Source organism: Numida meleagris, chromosome 6 (assembly GCF_002078875.1).
Source record: "Numida meleagris isolate 19003 breed g44 Domestic line chromosome 6, NumMel1.0, whole genome shotgun sequence".
NCBI lineage: Eukaryota > Metazoa > Chordata > Aves > Galliformes > Numididae > Numida > Numida meleagris.
Genome location: NC_034414.1, coordinates 29,240,870 through 29,256,774, shown reverse-complemented (window position 1 = coordinate 29,256,774; position 15,905 = coordinate 29,240,870). Strand labels below are relative to the sequence as shown.

The 15,905-nt window shown below is 38.8% G+C and overlaps 1 protein-coding gene across 15 annotated transcripts in view; it reads left to right on the top strand.

The window, feature by feature from the left end:
* The window catches only part of RAD51B (RAD51 paralog B), a 350,163-nt gene that overhangs the window by 60,651 nt on the left and 273,607 nt on the right, over positions 1–15,905 (top strand). The window lies entirely within an intron of this gene.

Here is a 15,905-nt window from a genome sequence, read left to right as displayed (position 1 = left end):
GTGCTCGCCGTGCGCTGCAGGCATAACATTGCTTACAACAGCTGCTGAGGTGACCTTGGCTAAAAAGCTTTTTATTTTGTTTAAATGAAGGCAAGGAGATGTCTTGTACTTGTTTTGGGGGGTTTAATTGACAAATTCTGTCCTAAATATGATTACTGTTGCACTGTTTTTTGAAAATACGTTGAATGAATCAGATGTGAATGTTGGTTCAGACTTTCTTGGCTTTGTCACGTGGGGAAGATAACCAAACAAAACAGGTGTATTCAGAGAGGTTTCTTCTGAGTTCCTGGTTAGTTCTGGTCAAGTATTATACTGCTATATTTAATACAATTTGGTACGTGTTGACGCTGAAAAATCTGCCTGTTCATTCTCAAATTCTGCTGCAAAAGAGGAGGATATAAAAATATATATTTTGAAGTTAATCAGACTTTCTGTATGCTATGGTGATGTTTTCTGTATTCATTTACTGGAGAATATGTCATGAAAACCGGCTTTTTAAGTAATATCACTTTATTTTCCTGTAGTAGACCCTTTGAAGGCACATTTCTGATACTGGAAACACTCAAAAGACTGATCTACTAACTTTCATTAATTCATAAGAGTAGTTCATGAAAAGCAAAGGGAAGTCAAAAGATTAAACTGGTGACGGAACTCTGTTTTCAGAACATAAAAATGGAGTCATTGCCAAAAGATCTTATTTGCCTTTTGCTCTCACTTTTCTGTCATTGTACTGGAAATGTTTGTATATAGGGAACAGCAACAGGAAAACAATAGGACCAAAATGCACAGGTTGCTCAATCTGAATGCTAGCTCATGGTTTCTGTTCCTCTCAGATGTGGAAGAATGAGGATCTATGCATCGTTTGTGGGTGAAAACCATGTTTGAACCATGTTGCTATAATATGATAATGAAGTAAAGAGTTGGACAGGATAGGGTGGTGTCACTGTCAGCAGGCTGTAAGCAGGGTTTGTCCTTGTCAGGAATATGCACATCTGCTCTTATCTATGAAGCAGACTTATGCTATAAATTCCTGTCAGTGAAAAGCTGCCTTCTTAGTGGAATAAATACACATTTGAAAAACAAAAAAAATTCCAGGTTTCCTATCTTCACATCTTGGATTCTTTTAAAAATGAGCCGGCTAATGACTAATTTCTGCTAATTCAATCTGCAATGATTTTAAGGCAGTCTTCAAGGCAAGGCTGGGTGTGGCTCTGGGCAGCCTGGTCTAGTGGTAGGGGGGTTGAAATTAAATGATCACTACGGTCCTTTTCAACCCAGGCCATTCTATGATTCATTTTTAGAAGTTCAAATCTAATTTATTACTTGATTTCATTTCATCTAGGCAGAAGGAGTTTTGTTTTTTAGGATTCATCTGTTCAAAATGGTTTCAGCAGACTACAGATTAGTGCTAGATTTTATATAGGCCAGGCAGTTTTGGTTTTCCTGTTTTTGTGTTGAAAAATAACTCTGCCAAATACTGTAACCTCAGATGCAAACTTAAAATATAAATATTTGCCTGCAAGATACAGACACATGGGGAAAAAATAATTCCTGAAGCTTTCTAGAATGTTTTAGTCAATCTTAAGATTAGATTTATTTCTTTAGGCCAGTTTCTTTTTTCTGACAAACCTAAAGCTGTGCTAGAAACGCGCCGTGATAGAGATGGGAGACACTTAGATATCTAAATTTCCATTTGAGTGGAAACCCAGCTGGGAAAGAGGCTTCAGTACAGGTTGAGTGATTGCAAAAAGGGCTTTAGAAAATTAACCTTATCTATAGATGTTTCACATACCACCTCATTAACATTGCGTCCTGATGAGTCTTTCTATTTGTGACTTCCAGAGCTGGAATTTCTAGGGATAAGGCTGCAGCTATCAAAAATACAATTAGATCTAATTGTTGTGAAATAAGTATTTTATTGGCACAGAGGACAGAGTTGAGAAATATACACTCTTTCATCTATGCATTTTAAATCACTTTCCAGCTGAGCTAATTAGGCCTTATAGATAATCAGATGCAATTTATCAATAAATAATGGAAAGTGACTTGTCTAGTATCACGCAGCAAATCCAAAACAGCCCAGAATGAAACCTGGGAGACCTGGCTCAAAATTTCCTGCCATCAGCACGCAGTCAGGCTGTAGTTCCTGATGTTGCACCTAAAAAAGATATATTTGCGCAAGACTGTGAAAGTTGAGGGCAGGAATTCTCAGACCTGTGCTGCAGCTTGTTCTTCATTGTACAGTATATCTCAGGATTGCTGTGGAAAAAGAGCAGAGCTCCTTTGCTGAATGAAGTCATGCTGATTTAAAAAGGCAGGCTTTGTCAAAACTGTGGAGAATGCCAGAATATTCCTGCAACAAAGTGGAAGCTTTGATGTTATTGCATTGAATCCTGCTTTGGGAACAGTCTCTAGGTTAAATAAACAGTGTATTGAGGTTCCTCTAACACAGTGGGTAGCTTTACTTCAAGGCACTGCCCATTCTGAATATTTTTTCAAACAAAATAACATTGAAGTTTTTGTTTTCCTTTGCTTGTGTTTTGTTGGGTTTTGGTTGTGGCTTTTTTTTCTTCCTGCCGGTGGTTTATAGCATAATTGCTATGTTTTCATGAAAGAGTGGACTGATATCTCAGTAGATTACCCTCCACTTTTCTTCTCTGAATGTTCTCATAGAATCCTGAGTCTAAACTATTATTCCTGGAATACTGATGATATTGACAGCCTTTTTATACTATTTGTAGTGCAGACAGTGAAGATTAACCTGCCCCCCATTGCAATTGTATGCCTATAATTTGGGAACTATTAAGGCTCCAGTGCTTCATGTGTAAGTGATTAGTGTTCCTGGAGCTCTTGCTCAGAGCTTCAAAGTCTAAAAAGCAAGCTAGCAATTGTACAAAACTCAATGGTGTACTGTAGTGTGTAATGACACTCAAAAGTGGAATACATCACTGTGGGTATCTCTTCTACTATTTGAAATAAACGTTATTTAAGGGTTGTTTTTTTTGTCTGTTTGTTTGTTTTCTTGTTTATTTTTGCTTTTTTTTTTTTTTTCCTAGCTGGCTGGTCTTCTGCTTTGGTGCATGTGCACCCTCTGGAGTACCCACATGCAATGAGAAGGGATAATGTGCTGTGCTGAGCACCTTGAAGACAGGGAGGGTTTGGACTTCGGAAAGACTTCTAGCTTGTGAAATTGTATCCAGCTTATTTGAAAGTTTGGTGGGAGACAGGGATGAGGGGATGGTTTCAGAAAATTGAGTACATTTCTGTTCATGAATCAGAGTCTAGATTCTTATGAAAGGACAAAATCAGTATGTTTTCATACTACGTGGATCACATTTTTTTTTTTTTAGATGGCATTTTCCATGTAACAAGACTTAAAACTTCATAATGTTTGTGTTTTTGAGGATAATATTTTGGCATAGTATGATCTTGATAATCAAGAAATAAATATACAAGTTCTCTCTCCAACTAAGAATACAGCTTTTTGGTATATATTTTTTTTCCTTTCCCTGACATTAAATAACAACATGAGAGACTCTTTCAAATCATAATGCAGCATTGATAACTTTATTTTTAATTAATAGGAGTTGTGTTTTGCATAAAGAGGGATAAGCATTACTTGGCAAGAATTACTTCTTACCACATTGCTTTTAAGGTACACCAGTAGAAAGGCAAAAAAATTTCTCATGGGAAAAGTGTTGTTGATGAGTGTATGCAGCAAATCAGGGTAATAATTTAAATAACGTGTTCGTAAACAGACTGAGCAAAGAAGCAACGTGAACCGTGAGGAACAGTGATAAATTAGTTTATCCTGAAGACAATTCATGGTAATTAAGTTACAGACACTGTAAGAAAAAGAGCACTCAAAATAGCTACTGGTTACCAAGCAGCTCTGCTGTCTGTGCATTCTCTGTATGGAGATGTTTATATAGAGAAGTTTAAATAGTTGTCTTAGAGCGTTGATTGTTGAATCCGTGTCTTCTACTAGCAGTCCACATTTCCAGTGCCCTTCCATAAAATTATACCGTGTTCTGAAATGCAGTTCTACTGGCTTCACTGGTGCTACTTGCACAAAGAAAGCTACTGGTTAACGTGAGTAAGGCTTGCTGGCTTTGAATATGTTGCGTTGTTCCTAAATTTACAAAACCAGTACAGTTGCAAGAAAAACTAGTGCGTTTGAAGAATCTCTAGCTCAGTTCTGATTTAGGATGGAATCCTTTTGGGTGTCAAAATAACTAGTGACTTAGTGACTCATCATGAAGGCTACATTCTGTACTCTGATGTTCATGGGAGATGAGGAAAACAAAGATCAGATCTGAGGAGTCAGCCAAACAGAATTAGCGTTTTGTTGCTGCTGGGTGCAGCCCTGCTGATTTTTCCTCCCCACTCATTCTGACGCCCATCTGAGCCCTTGGGCAGCTAATGGAGATACTGACTTGCTGAAGGTTTTCAGAATGCCAGGCTGACACTGCTCTTAAATCCAGACTTCAAGGTGGGGTTACACAAGAAACTGATGCCTAGAAAATAATTCTGTACTACTGGCCGTGAGTTATTCTTGTATTTGGGAATAACAGACATTCTGCTGGTACACTGGATGACATGGGGCTTTTGAAATAAATCTTGTTTGTGAACAGGAGAAACATACAACTTCTCAAAGCCCATGTTTCTCATTTGAGATATTCTGCCATCTATAAAATTATTGCAGTTGTTTCAGTCAGAGATATTCAAACATCGCGTAATATCACAATGTTTGTGCTGAGGCACTGGTCCCACAGTCATTCATTCCGTGGCCCTTCCTGGGCTGGGTTAAATAGCGAGGATCTGCTACGTGGGCTGTAAGTGTACCAAAGAAATACACAACACCCTTCTCCTTAGCCCAGAACTATTTCACGATCTGAAGCCACAGGTATCCAATGCATAGAATCATTTTACATGTGTTATTGGGTACATTACACTTACTGTAAAGCTCTTGAGCCAGAATTAAATAGTGCAGAGAGCCTCTGAGGCTTGCTATTCTTAAATGCTCCTGCATAGCAGGTGTTCTCAGTGCTTTTGTTGCCTTTTCAGCATGGAAGAAGGGTATCTGAGCTCATGCTACCAGGCTTGTTTTTTTATTTTTATTCCAAGGTAGGATACGGAAGGATTGAGAGCATCTGTGTTTTACTCATCCCCTCATGGACAGGCAATCCGTGGACAGGCAAAAAGATGCATATTACCTTTCTAAAGTTGCTGAGATAGCCTTGTCGACCATCTTAAGTAGGATTTTAACTGTCTTAAGCAGCATTCTCCTGCCTTTGTGGTTCCAGCACCATGTCTGCATTATACCCTGTTGCAGCTTTGAGGATGTCGCACTGTCTTTTCGCTGCCATGTTACTGATTTCCTTGTATGTCTAAGTGTAGAGGACTACTCCAGTTGCGTGCTTCTCAGTAAGCATTTACACAAGTGTGAAGGCAGGATGGATGATCTTTTGGGGCCAGTATTTAAACTTAACAGACTTACGTATGTGATTATAAACATAAGCATATTAAATTAGCCTTTGTGTATGACTACTGTCAGAAGCTTCTTTCAAATAAAACCTGAAACAAATCACAGGTTTGATGAAGTACCACAAAACAGGACTAGGAATTAGCAATGTGGTGTTAACTGCACATTACATCAGTACAACGTTCCTCCTTCCTGGGGCAAGTGTCTCGTTGATACTGAATTAGGGATGATTCTTTCTTTCTTTTTATTTCAGAAGCTGTCAGGCATAGCTTGGTAAAGCTTCTCTGTAGGACTGATCATGTCTCCTGCCTACAGAGGTCCTATAAATAGTTAAACATCTGCTCTGTGAAGTCTTTCTCAGTTTTCTGAATCTTTGATTAGAGACTCATCTATACATTTCAAGGTAAATTCAGGTATCATCACAGATCAACAAGCCCCCTGGGGGATTCCAGATTTACTAGGTGTGTTTATAGCAAGCAGAGGTAGTCTTGTGACAGTCTAGGAGTAGATATCACAAGCTTTGTTTCTGCCTTGTTGCTGGACTTAGTGCTTAATTCAGACAAGTCACAACTTGTGTCCCCTGTGAAATAGGGATTATACTCCATATTATTTAACTCCATAAGTTTGTTACCTTCAGTAAGGAAGGAATATTGTAAAAGAAGTGCAGAGTGCCATTTCGTCTAGACTCTAGATATCCAGGGTGAAGGAAAATGTGTATCTGTTTTATTATCTCTGACTCCTTTGGATCCGAGAGTAGTGCAGCTGGGAAAAGACTTTTTCTCACTCAAAGCTTCCATTTTTTTTCTTCCTCCTCACTTGTTTTGAAAGTGTTCTCAAGTTGCTGCATCTGCCTCTTTCAGTTATACTGATGAACTGTTGGTATGCTGCCACTTTTTTGACTAACAACATTTCTTTCTGTTTCAGACATGCTAAACTTTTTTCGGTGCTCAGCCTTGCTGATCTTCTCTTCATGTGCTACAGTAGAAGCTGTGAGCCACTTTATTAATGGCAACTGGCTCCTTGCTGTTCTAAATAAAAATATGGAAATAAGAGAAATGCCTGTATTAGTGACACTTTTCTCTTAGTGTTTCTGTCCCATGGGGGCCTTTGACTACAGTGCTAAATGTTTTTGTAATTTTATACCATTTTTGGTATTGGTATGGGGATTTTGAAGGCACTGGGGCTTGTTAGTTTTTGGGTTTTTTTTGGTTGAACTATTCCTTGGTTTGGCATGTACAAACTTCCCCACTCAACCTCTGTTTTATGCAATGCTTTATTGCTGCCTTGCTTTGCTCTTTGTATCTGTAAGGAAGTGAAGAAAATAAGTAAAATAGTTTTTAAAATATAGAAGCATTGCCTGTGTATTTGAGGGGTATTGGAAGATTAAACACTGTGCTGTTAGCATCTAAACTTTCATGACTCACTGGTACTTACTTTTGGAAAAGGTTTCTCCTGTTAGTCTAAGAGAAAGGTAGAGGAAGAAGGTGAATTCCTCTTCTGCCTTCTCACGTGTTTTTAGTGCTCAGTATTTCTGAATGGCCCGGCTCTCTGTCTAGCACTTTCCTGTGGGTGCTACTACCAAACCTCCTTCATTGCACTGAAAACCTAAATTTTATATTATACTTTGGAAGTAAGAGCTAAAGCAATTAACAAGGCTTTACATAGCCTCTTGATGTAACAAATCTGTTCAGACACCTCTACACAGTGTTTGTAAATTGCTGGAATTTTGCTTTTAATGCACTGTATTTTCCACCTTCTTTGGACTGTTTTGATAACTATTTCTGGAGTAACAGACGGATTAACAAGTTGTATAAATATGAAAAATACCACAATGCTCCTTTTTTTGGAAATTCAGATTATAGCTTGAGTGCCTGGTAGGAGTTGAAAATAACAAACGTCCGTCAATGTTGTTTTCCTGATTCAAATGGCAACTTGTTGGAAACTCCTCCTGTCTAGCAGTGCATGGATAAGGTTCTTTATTAGGAAGTCACATGTCTAGAGAATTGTAGCTGAGCCAGCGTGATTTCATTTATTTACAACAAGCCATATAGGAAGTCTTTCCTTAAAACCTGGGCTTTTGGCTGATGTTCCTCAACCTCTGAGCATGCAATTGGGCTTAAGGAGATATTTTATTATTTAACACTTGTGAAGCGTATAGGTACGTGAAGAGCTGTGAACTCAGAGTATAAGCAGCATGTCATGCTAACCCAGTTGTTTCTGAGCTAAGCTTATTGCTATTGATCTTAGTATTAAGATCAATCAGCACTAAACATTCCTAAGTCTTAGCTGTGACTGCCTTAGAAATGTGAGTTAAATACAAGTGTTAAATACAGTGTGAGTTGAATACAAACTTCAATCTGGTTTCTGACAGCTTTGTTTATACTTTTTCCCCCTACTTCTTCTGTTGGTATATTAGTATAAATTGCTGTAACTTATTTGAAGGAAATGGAGCAATGATGATTAACAACTACTAGGGTTTGTAACCTTTATTTTTTCCTAATTTGTTTGGCTTAAGCAATGAAAGATCTCATTGCAAGAGGGAGAGGTAGTACTTAAGAATCCCTTTTAGCCTTTAAAAGGAAAGGAAATAGCAACATGCAGAAACAGACTGTGATAGCCAATTTCAACTGTAGATACAATGTTGTAAAAGTTTGATGTAGAAAACAGAACTGTAATTTGTGGGTACTCAGGTTTATATAAATGGACTAACTGAACTGTTAAGGAATGAGACATTTCTTTCCAATAAATGTTCATAATGTTTTAATTGGGAAGAGGTATATAAATATTTGTGGTTCTGAGGAACTTTGTGTGCATCAGAGGGGTAAAATCAAATAATGCAGTCTTTTATTTGCCTCTTTTTCTCAGTAATTTTATAGAATCACAGAAACATAAGTATTCATCAAACAAAAGGCAATATCCCACTTTTCCACTGAAGTCAAGATCCTACACTCACAGTGGAAGTACAGTGATAAAAGGCTTCAGAGCCTAAAAATTAAGAATAAAAAATATATATCAGCAAAAATAAGTGCTAACGGAACAGTTCTTTTTTTTCTGGGCAGGGCGTGTAATGTTTGTCACCATGCTTTTTCCCTCAGTAATTATTATGCAAAGATTTCTCTTTATGTTGAAGAAAGAAAGGTGTCATACATTCAGACATCCTTATTATAGGTATGTGCCAGCAGGTTTTTTTTGGTGATTGTTTTTTTTCCTCCAGGTTTTCTAATTATGAACATTCCACTTTTAAAATATTTTTTTTCATTCATTCTTTAAAAATATTAGTTACTCATTCCTTGCTTAAATTTTTGGAGCTTTTATTGTTGTTTGAATTTTCTGATTTCCAAAGATTGAGAACTTGACCTGAATCTCAGGAAATTTGAAATACTTGCTTGTGTCTGTGAGAACTGTTGCTGACTCTTACTGATGAGCTTTGAGACTTTGACTCTGGTCAGACCCACCCCTCCCATGGGAGGTTGGAAAAGAGTTGGGGTTGAAGCTTTTTGCAAAATGGGTTTATAGACTCAGCTGTGTCTTAGGTTTGTGCATGATCCTGTCCTGGTTGAAAGTGGGGCTTGTAGAACCGCACTTCTACCTCATTACTTACAAAAGTGGTTATCCACGAGGATATCCCTAATATAAGCAGTAGCCTTTGGGTATTGTTTTCAGAAGAAAAGCTACCTTTGAAGCCTAATTATATGCTTCCTGCACTGTTGCGGTTGGTTGACCTCAGCAGGCAACTCCATTGCTCTCTCCACAGAAGGACAGAGGAGAAAATTTGAAGGGTGAAAGCAAGAGAAAAATACTTGTGGGTTGAGATAAAGATGGTTTAATAACTGAATGGAAAAAAAAAGCCATCAAACCAAGTGATACAAAAGTATCACTCATCACTGAGTACAACATTATATGGTATGGACTATCTTTTTGTCAATTCAGGTCAGCTGTCCCGGCTGTGACTTTTCTAACCTCTTGCCTGTGCCCTCTGGGCATAGAAGAAGGTTGTAGAGGCCAATGTCTTCTCACTTTGCTGCCCTAATAAGTAGCAGAGAGGGGAGTGATGCTGTGTAAGCACTGTTCAGAAATAGCTGAACCACTGATGTTTTAACAGCCCTGTACTGGTCACCAGTCTAACGCACAGCGCCATTGTGGTTGCTGTGAAGAGATTTACTCTGTCAGCCATAACCAGTACAACTGTACACTGTTATTGCCAACGAGGTAGCTTCATTTCAGAATTTCTGTTAAAGCAGGTGCATATGAACATGTTTCTGGTCAATATTGAAGGTTCAAGCACTGCTAACACATTGTAGTATATCCAGTCCAGTAGCTGAAATTGGACTAAATTCTTGGATTAAATGGGTGAGTTTCTAGCATAATGAAGTAGCAAAGACCTGGAAACTGGGATTCTCAGTTTCTGCTTAGCTTGTAGTTTAGTCATTATTCAAACTTGACTTAAATATTTATCCTCTTGGTTTCAGTATCCTCAATCATAAAATGATAGTAATGATAACACTGACTGAACTCCTAAGTTTGTGGTAGTAGAAAGGTAGCAGTGCTAAAGGTCATATTTCTAAGGATTCTTTATCTCTCAGGAATACCAATCATTTTTTAAAAAGTCACAATATTATTACCGTCCTTGGATTTTCTTCTTCTGAAGAAAAAATTCTTGGGAAATCTCCAAAAATTCTCAAGTTTGCCTTTATCTTGAGATATTGGAAAGCAATGCCAAATAACACTGGAGCTATTGTTAGAAGGGAACCTGATCTTGTTATTGTTCCACTTAGATGGAGTTGTGTGAGGAAATGCCAGCTCCCCTATTGAGGGAATTCAATCAACTGGAAGAGTTTTTGGTTTCTTGCAATAGTAGCTGCCAAACAAATGAGAGCAACTGATTTAATCCAAGTATGACAGCCTACTTAACAAGCATCTCTTGGAGTCACATGACTACTCTGCAGAGATTTCTGGACTGTAAATCACAAGCAGGAAACAAGTGGGTTTTAAGCTGGTATGTACACAGACAAAACTCTGTATCTTTTAAAATGTGACAAAATTAATGAACAGTGAGGCAACACAATATTTCATTTAGAGTACTAGCAGGAAAAAAGTTAGTTGGGATCAATCGCATTTCATGGAATTCAAAATAAATTTATTCTACTCTAGAATCTTATTTCTCAGTGTTTCATTTTGCAGGTCTTGCATACACTAGGTAGGTAGTGTGTGACTTAATTCATTCCCAAATCAGGGGAATTAACAACTTCAACTGACTTCAGTGACAAATTAATTGTAGTGACATTGCACTGTTTTTTTTTTCTTTTATTTTGCATTTTGCTACATAGGGCCTACCTGTTTTTTGGAGAAAGCTCCAGTAATAGCAGGAGAGCTGTGTGGAGGACTGGAGCTGCAGACAAAGCTAGTAATACAAAACAACATTGTTAGAAGAAAGTGGGAGGTTTTCAAGATGCTTTTCTACACAGGGACTATTATATAAAATACTGCTAGCACTAGAACTTTGATTTCTTTTGGGTTTTCTCTCTGCTTATCTTTGACCTTTTAACAGATGCACCTAGGATGATGAGCAGGAGAAGTTTGAATGCCTCCAGCTTTCTCCTTCCTCCTGATAGGAACAGCACCAGCAGCCAAATCAGCAGGAGGCAGCGTGGTCCCTCTGCTTCAGCTGCTCCTGCCCACTGTCTGCTCCCAGTGCCTTGTGCTGATTTCAGGTCTATAGTTTTCCATGGTGGAAGATCCCTGGGAAATACTGTATTAAGCTGCAAGGAGTATTTATCTAGTTTAGGAAAGACCACTAATTGATTTTACTTACATTTCTATTTGCTATACGTAATGGAAGATTAAACTGCTTCTACAGAAAAGTTGTTTTGTTTTAAGACATGCATTAAATTTGAATTTTGACTGTTGAATCAATGAGTATATTACCTTCATTCCTCAAGTCGCCATCATGAAACTGCCTGCTAGCTTTCTACTGAAAGCTTGTGTATTTTACTTTCGTATATTTCAAAAGTAGCTCAACTCTGTCAATGGTAAGCTACTGCTCCCCAGATTTTCTTAGAACTGTTGGCTTCACTTGTATCATTCAGCTACTTTAATTGAATTTGATGTTTGAGCCAAGATATTAAAGCAAAACAACAAAAAAAAGAAAATGATGTTAATGAAAACTTGAGAGAAAAAAACTCCCTCAAATTTTACCATTCCACAGGTTCTGAAGATTGACTGCACTTGGGTAAAGTTAAACACTTCCTTCTGTAGGTCGCACTAGCACAGTTTTTAAGATGCATTTTTGTTTACTTCTGTGGCAAGTGTCAGATGTCTACTCTTCAGTGGTGTTAACAGAGAGCCTACGAATGTTTATATAAAGCCAGCAGTGTTAAAATCTTGGTACTTTGTAGCTTTCAGCTTTTCAAGTTCCATCTTCAGCTTCAGTATGCGCAGTATCTTCTCTTTGAAGCCCTGTATCCCAAAGTACAGGCTAGAACTGGTTGTAAACGAAGAGCTTTGGGGTGCGTTGTCACAAGCAGTGCTGTACAAGTAAAACTGCTGTTTGGTTTAGACTGTTGGGAAGCATGCTTGGATTATGTTGAGCACAGCTAGAAGTAAGTTTCAGTACTGCTTTTCATGCACACTAACCGGGCATAATATAGCAAGTGCAACAAGGCAAACAAACCTTGTAATCTTAATTGATTGTTAACTTTGTAACAACATTCAGTTTGGTGTGGCAGATTTCCTGAGGGCAAGAAGGAGTGGATTTAGTGGAGTCCTCCCAGTCCTTCAGGGACTGTGCATCTTGGAGTAAGAGTGCTCACATTGCAACTACCACAGTTCATTTATAGTTTTGTCTATTTTCCTGAGCCTGGAATTGGTTTTCAGTTTTTTGGGTTGAATTCAGTGCATACGCCTTGTTTCACAGGATTCTGTGAATACGTATTCTGTGTATAGGAAGGAAGAACAAACACAATTTTGGCAAAATTTCAGTAATGTCTGTGACGATCTCCAAATGTCAGCCTTCCAGTATGAGCAACTAGTTAAACAAACCTGTGTCCCTTTCTCCTGTCCTAGCCATGAGCTCTGCTTAGTGATATGGCTACATTTGTCTGCAGATACAGTGTCTCACGTGGGCGTGGTTCCCACTGGCAGCTCATGTAGGAGAATTGTCATGTATTTCCAGAAATGCCAGCTGCAGATTGCACTATGTGCAATTTGTTGTTGTCCATGTTGTCCACACTACGGAACAGGTTCCTCACCAGCCTGTCAAAGCAGAATGGACTGGGCAAGGCTTCCCAACTGCCTGGCCATCATCAGCTCACTGGGCAACTGGTTCATTGCAACAAGGACAAGTGATCCATTAACACAGACAAATTCCAGAAGCACAAGCCAATGATGTCAGATGAATGAGTCCATGCAAATTTTTATTTGGTATTTTTAAGGTCAAGAAGTGCAGAAGTCCCAGTATTTCTTGCCAAGTCCTATTTAAAGGGCAGCCTCAATTTCTGTGTGAATGGAAGTTCTGGTGGGTCAGCAGTACTTAGGAGCAGATAGCGTGAACTTTATGCTAAGTGTGCTCCTTTGATGCCCTGATTGGAAGGTGGGAGCTTCACCCAAGAGAAGTTTTGTTTGTGGTTTCTTCATAATCCTGTATTTATCTTTAATTCAGATGGTTATATAGTTGTGCAAAATGTACTAAGTGTTTTAAAATGAAATCTAACTACGAAAAAAACTCAGATATGTGAAGAGTAGAGAAAATATGGAGATGCAGTGAGTATAATGGTAGTTAAAAATAATACCGAAGAAAGCGACTGGATGTGATGATGTGGATTTTATAATTTTCTTATATATGAATTTCTGAGTGTTTTTTCTTGGGGAGAAGCTTCAGACACTGAGCAAAGAAGAAGGACTTTTCACTGAGCTTGGAAGAGCTAGGAGTGGTACAGATGAAAAAGGGAGTGAAGACAGAGGATTTTGTGAGTGGTGCTGTAATGAGGGCTGGCAGTGGAAATGAGCCTGGTTTGTCATCCCTTTCCCTGCCTTTTCCTCTCCCTTTCCTAGTTAGCAACGACTTCCTTTCCATCTCAATGATTGCTCAGCAGTTAGAACGATGCCTGAGAACAGGCAGACAGGCTCCTATCCTCCTCTTGCCCAGTGGCTGTCTGCAGAGCCGACCTTCCCTCAGCCCTGGGAAGGGGCTGTAGTGGCAGGAGAGGGGCCTCACCCCTTTCCCCAGGCTGCCATGGGAGGTGTCTGGAGAGGGGGGAATGCAGGGTGGTCTCGCTTCTCTGCAGGATTGCTGGCCCCAGAAACCCCTTGTCTTATGGAAGTCATTCTAAACTGTTTCTCTGTCATTTTCTAGGAAGGATTTGCAAGGGACTTGACATATTTTGAAGTACTTCTTATTTTTCTGACAAAACAGGAACTACTTTATCTCTAGACAGTATCACTGTTGACATCACAGGCAGGCTTCAGCGCGGGTATAAGCAGGTGCAACTTATTGGCTTGGGAAAAGTTGCGCACATTTTTGCCAGAGGTGAACGTCTCCTGTTTCCACCCACATAACAGTTGGGTAAATAATGATGCACAGAGTTCTCATAAGGGGATTATAGCAAAGCCACAATGGGGTTTATTCAGGTTTGATATGATCAAGTGACTTCACTTTGTGTGCTGATAATGCGATTTACTGCCATAGCAAGGATTCAGGTCTGAACCAGGTACAACTCGTTTCACTTGTGCATACCAAGCATTTAGCTGAGTTTGTGATGTGTTTTCTGTCAGCTCATTTGAGTTATTTAGTGCGTGTTTAGGATCAACCATCCAAGGTCCCTTTGTGCCTAAAATGGACTAAATTAAGAGCTTGTGATGCAGCAGTTTTTACTGGCATCAAATATATACAGGGGTAGAAATAAAATAATAAACTTTTCTCCAGGCATGTCTTAAGTCACATTGGTGTGTTTATTTGGGATTCGACATGCCCCTGCTTGTCTTTCCCAGGCTCTGTACACACTTCATTAGGGTTTCTTTATTTATATTGCAAGGTCAAATGTGACCTTGGTGCACAGGGCTCCGACTTAAACAGAAATTCCCTTGATTGTTCGTGAGATTTTTTTGTTTTCCCCCAAGTCACTTTCTGACGTTTAGCCTGATTGAAAACAGGCAGAAACTGGCATGGAACAATATTATGTCATCCTTTGCTTATATTTCCTACCCACTCATTCTTTATTTTAATGTTATATGAGGTCTTCAGCAGAGTGTGACATATTGTTATAATTACATCATTTGGAAATGTGTTTATCCCCAAGAGTCGTAATTTGATTTAGGAACTGTTTTCCCTTCTTTCAGTCTGTTATTCATAGCATGGCATGACCAGCAGGCTTCTGCAGCAGGCCTTGACACACCACTTTAAATATTTGCAGACCAAAACACAAGAGTCCATTGATGCATGTGGGGAGGAGAGAAGGAAGGGGGACATGATTTAAGAGTCGATAAAATTCTTGCAGGTTGAATAAACTCTAATAATATTGTGGTAGTTTCTGTCTAGGGTATTAATTCATTCATATCTCTGGCATGTAAACAAATGCATTTTTATGAGTGTTTTTATATGTTTCTGTAGGGTGCTTGTAATGGAACTGAATGTCTGGCCCTTGGCCTTGTGCAGTGGGAAGCAATAGCTCTTTAACGTATTTGTTAAGAAAACTGCTGTGACTTTTAGCCATGGCTTTTGATGCCTACAGAAAAGAAATATATTTTATTAGAACAGAGAAGCGCAGAAATTTCAGAGTAATGTTCAAAAACATTTTAAAGTTTGCCTTATGAATGGAACAGCTGTGTAAATGTGGGAAAATGCTTTTTTAATGATCAGAAGAACTGGAGTCCCCTGGTACCCATCGGGGTGGAAGAGCTGCCACCAGGGGGGTATCAAGACCCTCCAGAGAGGTGAAGTTGCGGCTCAGTCCATGTCTTTGGGGGCTTGCTGTTACATGAAATGTTTATAACATGAGAATATATCCAAAGGCCCAGGAAAAAAAATAAAGTGTGCCTTTAGTAGGAAACTGTAGCTGTTCCTGAAGCGTTACTATGCTGTCTCTGGTAATCGTTAAGGTTCATTGAACTGTTTGCTTTTAATCTTCTTGCTTAATAAATAGTTATGGGGGCCTTTTTATATATATATATCTGCAAAATGAGAGAGAGAACATTGAAACAAATAAATGATTTAAGGCCTGCTTCACCAATCTCTTTTGTGAATAGTTTGGGATTACTCATATGAAAGGAACTTTATAGGCTGTACCCATAGCTATTTTGTTTTGCATCAGGTTATTAGAGCATAACAGTATATTTCAGTCACACTCTCTTTCAAGAAAGAAACATTCGCTGCATTCAAATCAAAACCCAGGATTCATATGCAGAAGGAAGAAGTATAGTTCAACTT